Source organism: Megascapheus bottae, unplaced genomic scaffold (genome assembly GCF_031878675.1).
Source record: "Megascapheus bottae isolate mThoBot1 unplaced genomic scaffold, mThoBot2.hap1 HAP1_SCAFFOLD_76, whole genome shotgun sequence".
In the NCBI taxonomy this organism is placed as follows: Eukaryota; Metazoa; Chordata; class Mammalia; order Rodentia; family Geomyidae; genus Megascapheus; species Megascapheus bottae.
The window spans coordinates 759166-771466 of record NW_028327824.1 but is presented as its reverse complement, the minus strand read 5'-3'; the positions used below and the strand labels follow the sequence as shown (position 1 = coordinate 771466).

The 12301-nt window shown below is 35.1% G+C and overlaps 1 pseudogene; it reads right to left on the bottom strand.

Annotated features, from left to right (window-relative positions):
- Positions 1-11945, bottom strand: part of LOC150039138 (serine-rich coiled-coil domain-containing protein 2-like) — a 29759-nt pseudogene extending 17814 nt beyond the window's left edge.
- Positions 11946-12301: the final 356 nt, after the last annotated feature.

The following is a 12301-nucleotide window of genomic DNA, read 5'->3' as shown; positions in this document are numbered from 1 at the left end:
AGTCCATCTAATATTCTCATATTTTCTACTTCATTAAATCCAGTTAAAGATTAACTTTCCATCTGCCTACATGAAACCAACTTAAGCTCCTAAATCAGCAACAATGACAAATACAGATTACCGGGTTCCTAAACTAGAAAAGAGATGAAAGATTAGGAAAATACCAACTAAAGGACACTAGAAACAGAAGAGTCTGCAGACAGTATGTTCTGGCTTTTGCTTTGTCACAGGAAAAATTTTGGTGATCATGATGATGATGATGATGATGATGATGATGATGATGATGGTGATGATGACGATGACAACAACAACAATAGCAGCCTGAGTTTAAAATTTGCAATTACTATTCAGACAAAACAGTAACTTCAACTCTTAAATTTTTTCTAGTTTGTGAAAATCATTTAATTTCTCAGCTTCAGTGTACCAGTTAACTACATGCTATCTGATTCAATTCACAGAATTCACAAATTTTTCCATAAATATTATAAATCTACCTTGTGCCTGGTTCTATGCTCCATAAAGGAGATGTGGTGAGAAGAAAATTTACTTTTACATTCACTAATTTTTGTTTTGAACGACAGTCTCTGACTGGGAAGTATAAAGTTTAATTTGTGAAAGTACTCAGAAAAAAATATTCTACTCATCATCTCACATATAGGTACACTAATATTTAACACATCTGTCATATATTTCTAGGATATGATTTGTATACATCATCTGTCCTTCTGAATACCCGATTTTCCTTCCTTCCCATATTATTTCTCTAGCTTTTTCCCCCTACTTGTATTTTTTTCTTTACATTCTTAGCAATTCCCCTATTCTTCCCACACATCTCATTTTAGTGGTACTCTCAGGATACATGCTGGTACCTATAACTAAAATGCAAAACTTCTCAATTCCTTGGCCAATAAGCTAACTTTGTACCCATTATTCAAAAATCAATTCAAAATGTTCTTCTTTAAAACTTGATTATTATTTTCCTGCCCTCCTCCATCTATCTCCTTCTTACTCCTATACTTATACATGTATATGAAAAGATAACTTGTTATTCCAAGACATTATATGTACTAATCACATCATATCACTTATAAAATCATCTTGTGATCATGTTTCTATCTGTCATATTAGGATCTGAATTCATTAAAAATAAAACCTTTTCCACATCAGTGTTCTCAGAATTTATGTGTACTTGCATCATCATAGTTCAAAAAAGTACTAAATTAAACTTCATATTATACTTAATTACATTAATATTGGATGAAAAAATGTTTTAAAGGGTCACAACTATATTTGGCAAATCTGAACTTTCTCCAAATATAAGAGTTATATTAATAGGAAAAAAATGAACCTATGCTGATCAGTATATATGTAAAGCTTTACTACTCGGGGAAAAAAACTTTTGAGAAAGTTTCTTCATCTTACTGTATCCCCTCATCAAATGTGTGGAGAAGTTCACTTCTAATTCTCTGTGATTTGGTGGTCAAGCAAAAGTGGAAGGAACAATAGGAGTTTGAGATTTTGATTTACCTATGTTAAGCCCGCCTCAACTTTCTGTAAGCCATCTCTCCACTATCCATCTGTGCTAGCATCATATTTCCAGCAAGCTGCAGCTTGCTATTATGACATGTGATACCTTAGAAACTTACTCTGAAAAGACACTATGTCACAATGTATGTGAAAAAAATCCTAAACAGCAATAAACAGTATCTTTAAGTGTTTCTAGTTTTTTTTAACTAAATGGTAATGGTTATCAGGTCATCAGGCATCCATTTTAACAAGTGTTTATTAAAACATTAAGTATCAGAACCCTAAAGCAGAAATGAGTTACCAAGTATACATTAGTCAGTCAGAGGTAACTCATGCTTATAATCCTACCTACTCAGGCAGCTGAGGATCATAGTTCAAAGCCAGCCTCCACAGGAAAATCCATGAGACTCTTATCTACAATGAATCCCAAGTAACTACCAGAAAACTAGAAATGGAGCTGAAGCTCAAAGAGGTAGAGCACTGGCCTTGAACACAAAAGCTCAGGGACAGCATCAAGGCCCTGAGTTCAAGCCAATGATCCACCAAAAAATTAAAATTAAATAGAAAATTAAAATAAAATCCATACTATATTCAAGGTGTGTAGCAGAAACTGGAGAGCAAAGGTGTTTAGACTAAAAAAATATAGTGAGAACTGAGCAAAGAGAAATTATGAAAATAAAAAAGAAATTAACAAGTTATACTTCCCATTTCAAATAATCTAGAAGAACAAACAAAAGCAGAAATGTTACTCAACAATTTCTTAAAGTGAGGACATGAGCTTTTTTCCCCCTACAGTCAATCCATTATAGAATTTGGTAAATTCCAATTATCTTAAGAGAAAAAAATATTACAAAACATTAAGAACAAAATGTTTGTAATATCTCAATCAAGTATAGTGGCACAAGTCTACAATCCCTGCACTCAGGAGGCTGAAGTAGGAGAATATTTAACTGTATAGTAGAATATAAACAGGTGCCCTTGAACCTTACTTGAGAGCCATGATGATTGAAGAATGGGGGGAGGGTCTGAAAAATGTTGCAAAAGTAGCTGTGAAAGATTATTTGTGGCTTTACAAAAAGTAGAACATTTAACAATTTCATGTATCTTTTTTGTTGGGGGGGGATTGTTTTGGGAGGAGATTCTTTTCCCCTAGTCTTTTTGAAGTAATCTCACTTTCTATGTAGTTTAGGTTTGCCTTCAAGTCAGTCTTCTTGCCTCAGCTATCCACTAGGATTGTAGTCATGTGCTATTACATAGGGCCATGCTGTCACTTTTTAAATAAATGCAAAACTGTGTTAGTAGCTACATCCTCTTTTGTGTGTATGCTGGTACTGGGGCGTAGACTCATGGCCTTGTGTTCTCATTCACTCACAGCTGACACTCTACCACTCCAGTTCCTCATTTCTGCTTATTAACTGGAGATGAGAGCCTCATGGATTTTTCTGCCCAGGATGACTTAGAACTTCAATCCTCAGATCTCAGCCTTCCGAGTGGCTAGGGTTATCACTGCACAGCCCCTGAATCATTTTACAGAGATAACAATCATCATTTACCCTATACTTGTTACATCACATAATGAATCTGAATGAATAGGAGGACTCATATAGAAATATAGCAGACTCATATAGAAAAGGAGGGGAACCAATTCACCACACACAAAAAAGAGAGAGACAAACCTGAATAAAATCAAAAGGTCAGCCTTGAAAATGACCCTATGGACCACAAGTCTAAACTTGAGATTTCACTGTAACCACAGGGACAGAAGTTAAATATCAATAACCACCATGAAACTCAGCACTAATATAGACTTCATAGTAAAATCCGGGCTGAAGGAGAACATATATATATATCATAAAAATGATAATTTTACAGAATAAAATAAAAATCTGAATATAATTCATTATCACTAGTACTAACTTCTCTAGGTCCATTTCATGTCAAAGAACCAATAAATCCTACCTGTGTATGCCAAGAAAGAAATACAAAATATAATTTGTTCTTTACCTTCAGACAATGAGGAAATCAGTTTAAAGTGACCCCAAAGGGGAAAGTACTGATACAAGGGAAAGCACTGCAGTTAGAAGCAGAGAAGAAGGAGTGATTAATTCTAATGGAAAAGAGGCATTTACTAAAGACTACAAATACTAAGTCTGTTGGAAATCAGGATAGCAAACATCACTTCATATTGAGCAAAACAGAAAACAAAAGAAAGCTAGGATGTGATTTTTTTTAATGCTAGAAGTGGGATAGAGATATGATTCAAGTGATAGCCATTTGCTGAAGAGCAAGTAAATCATCAAGCAAATGTGCAACACTTAGCTGAAACCCTATTTCCAGTAATAGTAAAAAGGAATAATTAATGCATATATACACACATACATACATATATATTACATGTGTACATACATACAAACATATATACATACATGAATACAGATACAGATACATAAAGTGCTGCCAGGTGCCTCATTAAATAGTAACACTTAGGGGGCAAGGAGAAAAAAACATTAGAGAACAAGTACACATTTGACCAGCAGAGAAACTAAGGAAGGAAGGCTTCCTAGGCTTAAGAACAACATAGGCAAAAGTAACACTGAAAAAATACAAGTAATCTCAAATAGTATATACACAAATATATAAGGAATAGCAGTATGAGAGTCCTATAACAAAGATACAGGTATAAATAAGGCACATAAACTCATCACTTAAATGATAACTATTTGGCAATAGTACAATGCCTGTTAAAGGGGGCGAAAAACTAGCAGAACAAATATATTGTGAATATTCCTTTTTTATGTGTGTGGGGGGGCAGTTTTGAACTCAGGGCTGAGCACTGTCCTTGGGCTTTCTCAAGGCTAGAGCTCTACCGCTTGAGCCACAGCATCACTTCCAGATTTTTCTATATATGTGGTACCAAGAAATCCAACCCAGGTCTTCGTCCTACCACTAGGCCAAACTCCCAGGCCCACGAATACTCCTCATAGAGATTAAAAAAAAAAGCCATCTCTAGTCTCTTTCTTAAAGTAAAATAACCAGGATAAATTAAAGGATAGAAAGCCAAAAATTATCTAGGTTACCTCTAAAACTCAAAACAAAATTAAGCATTTTTATGTTCTTCTCTACTTTTGTACTTGAGATATTCCAAACTTCAGTACAAATAACCCAGAAATTCATAAAAATCACAAAAACTACTAATAAGAATATTATTATACTCAGCACATAGTTAGGTCTCAATAAAGTCTAGACCAATCATCAACATAGAAAATCAAATATAGAAGCAGATGCCAGTGGCTCACATCTAGAATTCTAGCTACTCAAAAACTGAAATCAGTAGAATTAAGGTTCACAGACAGCCTGGGCACAAATGTAAGACGTCATTTCAATCAACAACTGGACACAGTGTACAGTGTATAGGATCCAAGCTACATAAAGTATAAATAGCCAATCTTAGGCATAAATATAAGACCCGAAGACCCAATCCAAAATATAACAAGGGCAAAAAGGGCCAAGGATATGAGTCAAGAAATAGAACACCTGCCTAGCAAGCATCATGCCCTGAATACAACCCTCAGTTACACCAAAAAATAAATCTAGCCTGTTGTTTTTTAGTAAACCACAAATGTTCAGTAAAATATATCTGTATACTTGAAATTAGAATAATTACATGAAAGACATTCAAACAATTGTTAAACTCCATTTTAATATTCAAGATTATTTAAAGGATAAGGAATTACACAGTCTTGGAGATATAAACATAATTACATAGACATAAAAATCTATGATGGGATATTACTCTATAGATATGTCATATAGATTGATAGGTATCTATGACACTAACTCTCAGCTTAATTTTAATTATGTTCTAAAAACTATGTACATAGACGGCCGGGAGTTTGACCTAGTGGTTAAAGTGCTTGCCTAGCATGCATGAAGACCCGGGTTCGATTCCTCGGTACCACATGCATAGAAAAAAGCCAGAAGTGGTGCTGAGGCTCAAGTGGTAGAGCACTAGCCTTGAGAATGTCCAAGGACAGCGCTCAGGCCCTGAGCTCAAGCCCAGGACTGGCAAAAAAAAAAAAACTATGTACATAGAGAGATTCCCTTCTTGAATTCTTGTTTGTTAAAGATGACATTTGAAATATGACGTAAAAATCAGTGTTAATAAAATCTTTCAAAAATTAAAGTAATGAAAAGGAATTAAACTGTCCTACCATAAGAAAATGAGCCAAAGTTGACAAAACACAGAACAGCAAAGCTAGACACTTTTATAAGGACATGAGATTCAAATATAAAAATCATTCCAGATGACTGTGCATATTCATAACTTTAATCTTGAGGCAGGAGGATTATGAGTTTGAGGCTACCCAGAGCAATCTACCAAGTCTCAGGCCACCCTAAGCTACATGGCAAAAAGCCTTTTTAAGATAATAGAAGAAAAACAAGAAAGAAAAAGTAATTCCCAAAATAACAGCATCTTATACTTTAAAATTACCACTTCCTAAATACTTTGGAGTTATGAAATCAGTCATTGTGACACTATAGTTCAATTCCCCTCAATTAGAGCTTTCATACTGGTCACAGCATGACAGCAGAGGATTCTGAGTACAGTTAACTGTGCTTAAAAAAGAAAAAAAAATGCCTTTGCCTAATGCTATATAAATATGACTATAATAACACTTAGCAGAAAAAAGTACTGAATTTCATTTCCAAAATAGTTGTGTTTCAACTAATGGTTTAATGAGTACAAAAAGGATGAAAAGACTAATTTTTAATTACTTACAAAGTATCAGAACATTTATTCTAGTCAGGTGAGGTGGCTCATGCATGTAATCCTAGCTACTCAGGAGGCTGAGATCTGAGGGTCAAATTTCAAAGCCAGCCCCTGCACTAAAGTCTGTAAGACTCTTTTTATTTTTTAATTGTCAGGATAATGCATAGAGGGGTTATAGTTACATTTGTCAGGTAGTAGGTGCATCACTTCTCACACATTGATACCCTTTCTCATGTTTTTGTCCCCATTTCCCTCCCCGAATCCCTCCCAATCATGTTGTTCCTCCCCCTTCCCTATTTTAAATAAACGTATACACAATATACCAGATAAGAAAGTCAGATACAGTAACAACATGAGATTAACCATAAGGGTAAAAAAAAGAGAAGAGAAATAACATAGTACATTAAGAACAACAATCACACAAGGTAAACCTCTTGTTTCCCTATCCTAGAGTTTATTTTTTATAAAAGAGAATACTCACATGAGTATCTGGAGAAAAAGAGATAAGACAAAATGCACAAAAAAGAATAGAATATAGAGAGTGAATAAAGGCTGTAACAATAATTCATCATAAAAGCAATTCTATACAAGTACATGCTTGTATAAGTAAGTTTAAAATACTCAAAGCAAAAATTCAGCTGAACTTCCAAGCAAAAATGCTAAGTCCAACTATTGCAAAACAGAATCTCAACACGTATCTCAACTTTTCCATCAGTTCTTCATCCTTTTTTAGCCTGTCTTCTTTTGATTAGAAGAAAAATACTAGAGACACCAAAGTACAGAAAGCCTATTTTTTCCTTCCCATCTCAAGTAAACAGAAACATACTGATCACGGAGGAAAGTCATGGATATCAGGGGCTAATAGTCAATTGAGACATGTTTAAAACTAAGAGAAGGCATTTTTGGGTGTTGAAAGTGGTAAACCGCTAAAGGCACCAGGTACTAAATGTCATATTGCTGCCATCTGCTGGACATCACATTCATGTGCATTTCAATTACATTCATTTTTAAAAGGCCTCATAATAAAAAAATCATAAACTGTAAGCTTTATTTCCTTTATCTAATAACATAAAGACACTTTCTCTAAATTAAATATGCTTCCTCTTCCTCTATATGCTTGTACAACTTAAAATATTTCTGTTAAGTTTGAGTATAGTAGCTTGTAACTATAATCACAGTTACTCAGAAGGCAGAGATTGAGAGAATGCCAAGTCTCAAGGCCAGCCTTGGCAAAAAGTTAGCTAGAGTTCATCCCAACAAACAAGCCAGTCATCACCTGTGACAATCACCTGTGACCCCAGCTAAGGGAGACGCTGTGGTTAGGAGGATTATGAGGTGAAGCCAGACCCAGAAAAAACAAGAACCCCTATCTGAACGATAATGAAAGTAAAAAGGACTAGGGTGTGGCTGAAGAGATAAAGTACCAGCCCAGGAAAGGCCTGAGATCAAACTCCAGAAGCACTCCTATCTCCACTTTTACCCTCTTCCTGAAAATAGCCTGGTAGCAATATTGTTGTTTTTTTTCCATGTCTTTATTTCATAGGAGTACAAAAAAAAATCATATTGCTTGAAATCTACTTTGAATGCAACATAATCACAAAAACTACTATATGACTTTATGAGGAAATCTCATTTTACATACTAAATAATAAAGGATGAGAGTGGTTTTTGTTGTTGTTTTGTTTGTTGGCCAGTCCTAGGGCTTCAACTCAGGACTTGTGCCATGATTCTGAGCTGCTTTTGCTCAAGGCTAGCATTCTACCAGCTGAACCACATCATCACTTTCAGCTTTTTTTCATTTATGTGGTACTGTAGATGAATTGAACCCAGGATTTCATGCATGCTAGGCATGCCCTCTACCACTAAAACATATTCCCAGCCTGAGTCTTTTTGTTTAATTGTCAGGAGCTCTTGGAGCTTGTTGGGCTCAGTTTGCTTACTCAGCTAACATTCTACCACTTAAGTCAACCTTTCCTTTTTGTGAGTCATTTGAGGTGTAGTTTGTCTAAGCATTCTTGAAACTGCACTCCTCTGGATCTACGCCTCTTAAGTTCAGGAATACAAGCACAAAAGGCATCAATGCCCTGTTAACTAACACATCTGTTACACCTTATTCAAACAGCATATTAACCACATTACTCACAACTGTTTCTTAGAATACCTGTGTATAATAAATGCATGGTAGATTGATAGGAAACTTATAAATAAGACAACAACACAATCTCTTTCTCTCCAACAAAGGGCTTCAAGTGATCAAACTTGCAGAGATCATAATGGACAGGTGCCTCCAATGGCTATCCAGGCCTTCAACAAGGTAAAGAGTAAAGACTAAAGGTAAGACTAAAAGTTAAAACTTACTGTGTTGAAGTGGTACTGTGGCTCAACATGGTCGAGTACTAGCTAGCCTTGAGCTAAAGAGCTTAGGGATAACACCCAGACCCTGAGTTTAAGCTTCACAGTCAACAACAAGGAAGAACAACAACAAAAAAACCTTACTGTGGTCTGTGAATGGTATCCCTAGGTTTCTCAATAATTGCTAGGTAATGTTTTGCCATGGGCACAGTGAGATAGCTGAACCTCTAGCTTCTTTCTATTCACCAACTAACACTCTGCAATATAACTGAAAATGTTTCCAGAAAGGCCCAGGAAATAGATCAGTGGCACAGCCCTTGCCTATCAAGTGCAATGTCCTAGGTTCAATCCCGGTATCAAAAGGAAAAAGACCCAAAAATGTTCCCAGATACTGACGATCTCTACCTACTTGAGAATTTCTGGCCTAGCTAAACTTGCCCAATAAAGTACATCCATAGATACATGTGTATGTGTGTGCATGTATGTATGCATATTCTATAATGAACATGTGTATATGTATTTAAATCAAAGGTTACACTTTCTGTATTTACTATACATTTTATAGGGTCCTAATAAATACATGAGTTATTATTTCCCAAACTAGGAAAGTTATTTCATAAATTAAAAATGTCAATCAATGCCAAAAGCTTCACTACAGTAAGGTAAAGTATTTCAAGAGGGCATAGAAATCCATACATACTATGCTGTTCATTTCAGAAGATTCATAGCTGCCAACTGGATGCACATTCCCAATGGGTTCCAAGCCCTCTTCATCCCACATGTATGTTCCATCAGAACTATCCAATGGGGAGAGTTCAAATGAAGAGCCAGCTCTGTAATCCGCATCCGGGGAAATCAAGTTATTTCCGGAAGTATGCTTTGTATAGCAACTCCTATCTTCAGTTGGTTTAAAAAAGAGAGAAATATTGATTCACAAAATATGATTATTTGTCATTTCTAAAAAATAAGCTATAAGAATTCAATATATTATGGCCAAAGAGATGGCCCCCAAACGCATACATAACTGCAACATCTTCTAAGTCTTAAAGAATTTTTTTTAAAATAAAGAATAAAATCTTTAAAATATTTCTAGTAAACAAAAAAATTCACTTAGCCATCCTTTACTACTGTAACATTTCTGATATCCTCATATTTCTTTAATATTTTCCAAGATATTATTTTAACCACTGTTCAGGAAACTCCTTTCCTCTGTGTGTTCTTTAACTTCATAGTTGCCTTCTTATAAGGAAATAAACTTGTTCTCACAGTCCCTTTTATAAGACCTGCAGACAATCAAGGGTTTGTGTGTATTTCCAGGCATGACCACATTCCTGTATCCATTCTTTTCAGTTCTTCTTTTAGGGCATATGAAAATACAAATATACGTTCTCTAGTATCTAATGTCAATATAGCTATCTATATTGGGAAATGATTCATATACGGCTATTTCATTTTCTTCAATTACAGAAATAAAGTTCCTTGGGCAGTATCACTATTAAAATTGCTAAACAAGCAAATTTAGACTGGGCATGACCTTCCCTATCTTATGTTTCTTTTGACATAGTTTTATTCTTAACAAAGACCAATGATTCACCACTCTAGGCAGAGAGATCATTTGGGAAACATTGTCTATATTAAATACGAAGTGGCTTGGATATAATAGCCAAGAAAGAACAAAAAAGACATTTTACTGATTTTGCATTAGATAGGTTAAAAAGAGGATAGGGAACAAAAATCACAAGGAAGATAAATGTTGCCCAACTCCAGATTCAACCCGCTGTATAACACTGAGAGTATCTTAGAAGATAATCCTAAATGATAATTTGGTTATAGGAGAAAAGCAAGGAAATTAACGATGTTAATATTTACCAGAAACACTTAAATCTATCCATTCATCAGTTTTACCAAAGGTTTTTTCATTTTCTTTGGGGGAATCAAATACATCCTTGGAAGGTCCATTTTCATGTTTTTCTTCTTTGAGAGACATTTCCTCGGTGTTATTCTAGTTCTGTTGGAGTCTTCTATATCAATAAAATCATCACTGAAGTCTTCACTTAAGTCATTCTTATCAGAAGATGATAAAGAAGATAAGGAAATATCATCCACATCATCACTTAGATATCTAATTTTAGTATCATGTTTCACGGTCTGGTCATTTTCTGTTCTGTAACTTTCATTTTCAATTACTTCTTGGTCCTTATTGGTGGTGTTGTCCTTAACCAAAACTGTAGCCTCTTCCTCTACACAGGTGTCAGCAGATGTATTTTTATTACCATCGACGGTGATAGTTCCAGAAAATGGAGGTCGGCTGGATTTCAGTAGAGAGAGGTGAACCATCCTATAACCCAAAGTAGAAGTTACACCTGACCCATTTGCTAAAGCCAGTTTCTTTCCACCAGGAGCATAAGGCCTATTAAATCCATACCCCAAATGTTCATTTCCATTAAGTACTTCCAAATGCCGAGAACTTCTTGTTAGCATACTTGACCGTAGAGGCACTCTAATGGGAAGCTGCTGGTTCTGATAAGGCTTTGTAAGATCAACAGCTCTATTGAAGGAATGTGATCTGGTTATAGATGAAGGGGGAAGGAATGAATTCTGAATGGAATGTGAAAAACTCTGTGACCTTACCATTCTTTCACAAGCCATAGACTTAATATTGTCTGGGGACTGTGCTAAGCTTTCTCCAGAACTGCTTCGAGTGGCACAGGAGTTTGCTCAGGGCCTCTGCATGCTACCAGCTGATCGATTTCCATAAAATCCATTCAACTGAGATTTTGGAGCACTGACTGAAGAATATGAAGTCCTTCCTAGTAACGTGCCTTTGGTGAATTTACACAAGTTAGATGGTCCAGAAAAAGACTTTCGGTTTACCTCCTCTGTAGATGATACAAACATAGTGGATGGCTTTGTTTACTTTGATGTGAATAAAGGAAGACTTTTTAAACCTCCCTTTACCTCATTTTTATCCAACATTCCTTGAGCAGGTGCATGTTTTTCAGTATCAGTGAGTTTATCATGTGAATTTTGAGTACTGTTAGGTTCTTCAGTATTTCGTGTACTAAGTTGGTATTTATTTGCTTTCCTCCAATTAAAGGAATGAGATAATGAACAATCAGAGCCATTATTTTTTATATAACTTTTGATGTTACTACCCTTGGACGTTCCTAATAGAGTAACAGCTGTCCCACTGGACATCGGCTTCAGTGTACTTCTTACAGATTTTGCACCATATTTCGGCAACTTGGAACCCAAAAATGTCTTGATTTGTGTCTTCTCTTCCATGAGCTATAAGCTACATTTGTTCTCAAATTGTGACAGAATCTGAAGAGAAGAAAAAAAGAAAGTAAGATATCCAAAGTAAGATTAATAATGCATGCCTATATAAATGTACATATGTAATAACACAAAGAAAAATTCAAAATTATTAATGGTTCTTGTAGTCATCTTAAAAAAGACCAAATATACTAATTAAAGCAACAACTTCATGACATTTTTCTAAATACCTTATTAAAAATTTGGGCCATATATAATAGAAATGCCCACAGGTAATAAAAGTGGACAATCAAATGTGACTAGATTTCAAGAAGTTTCTACAGTATATCATCCAATTTCCTATTAAAACAGTTTCATTTATTACAATAAAAAATA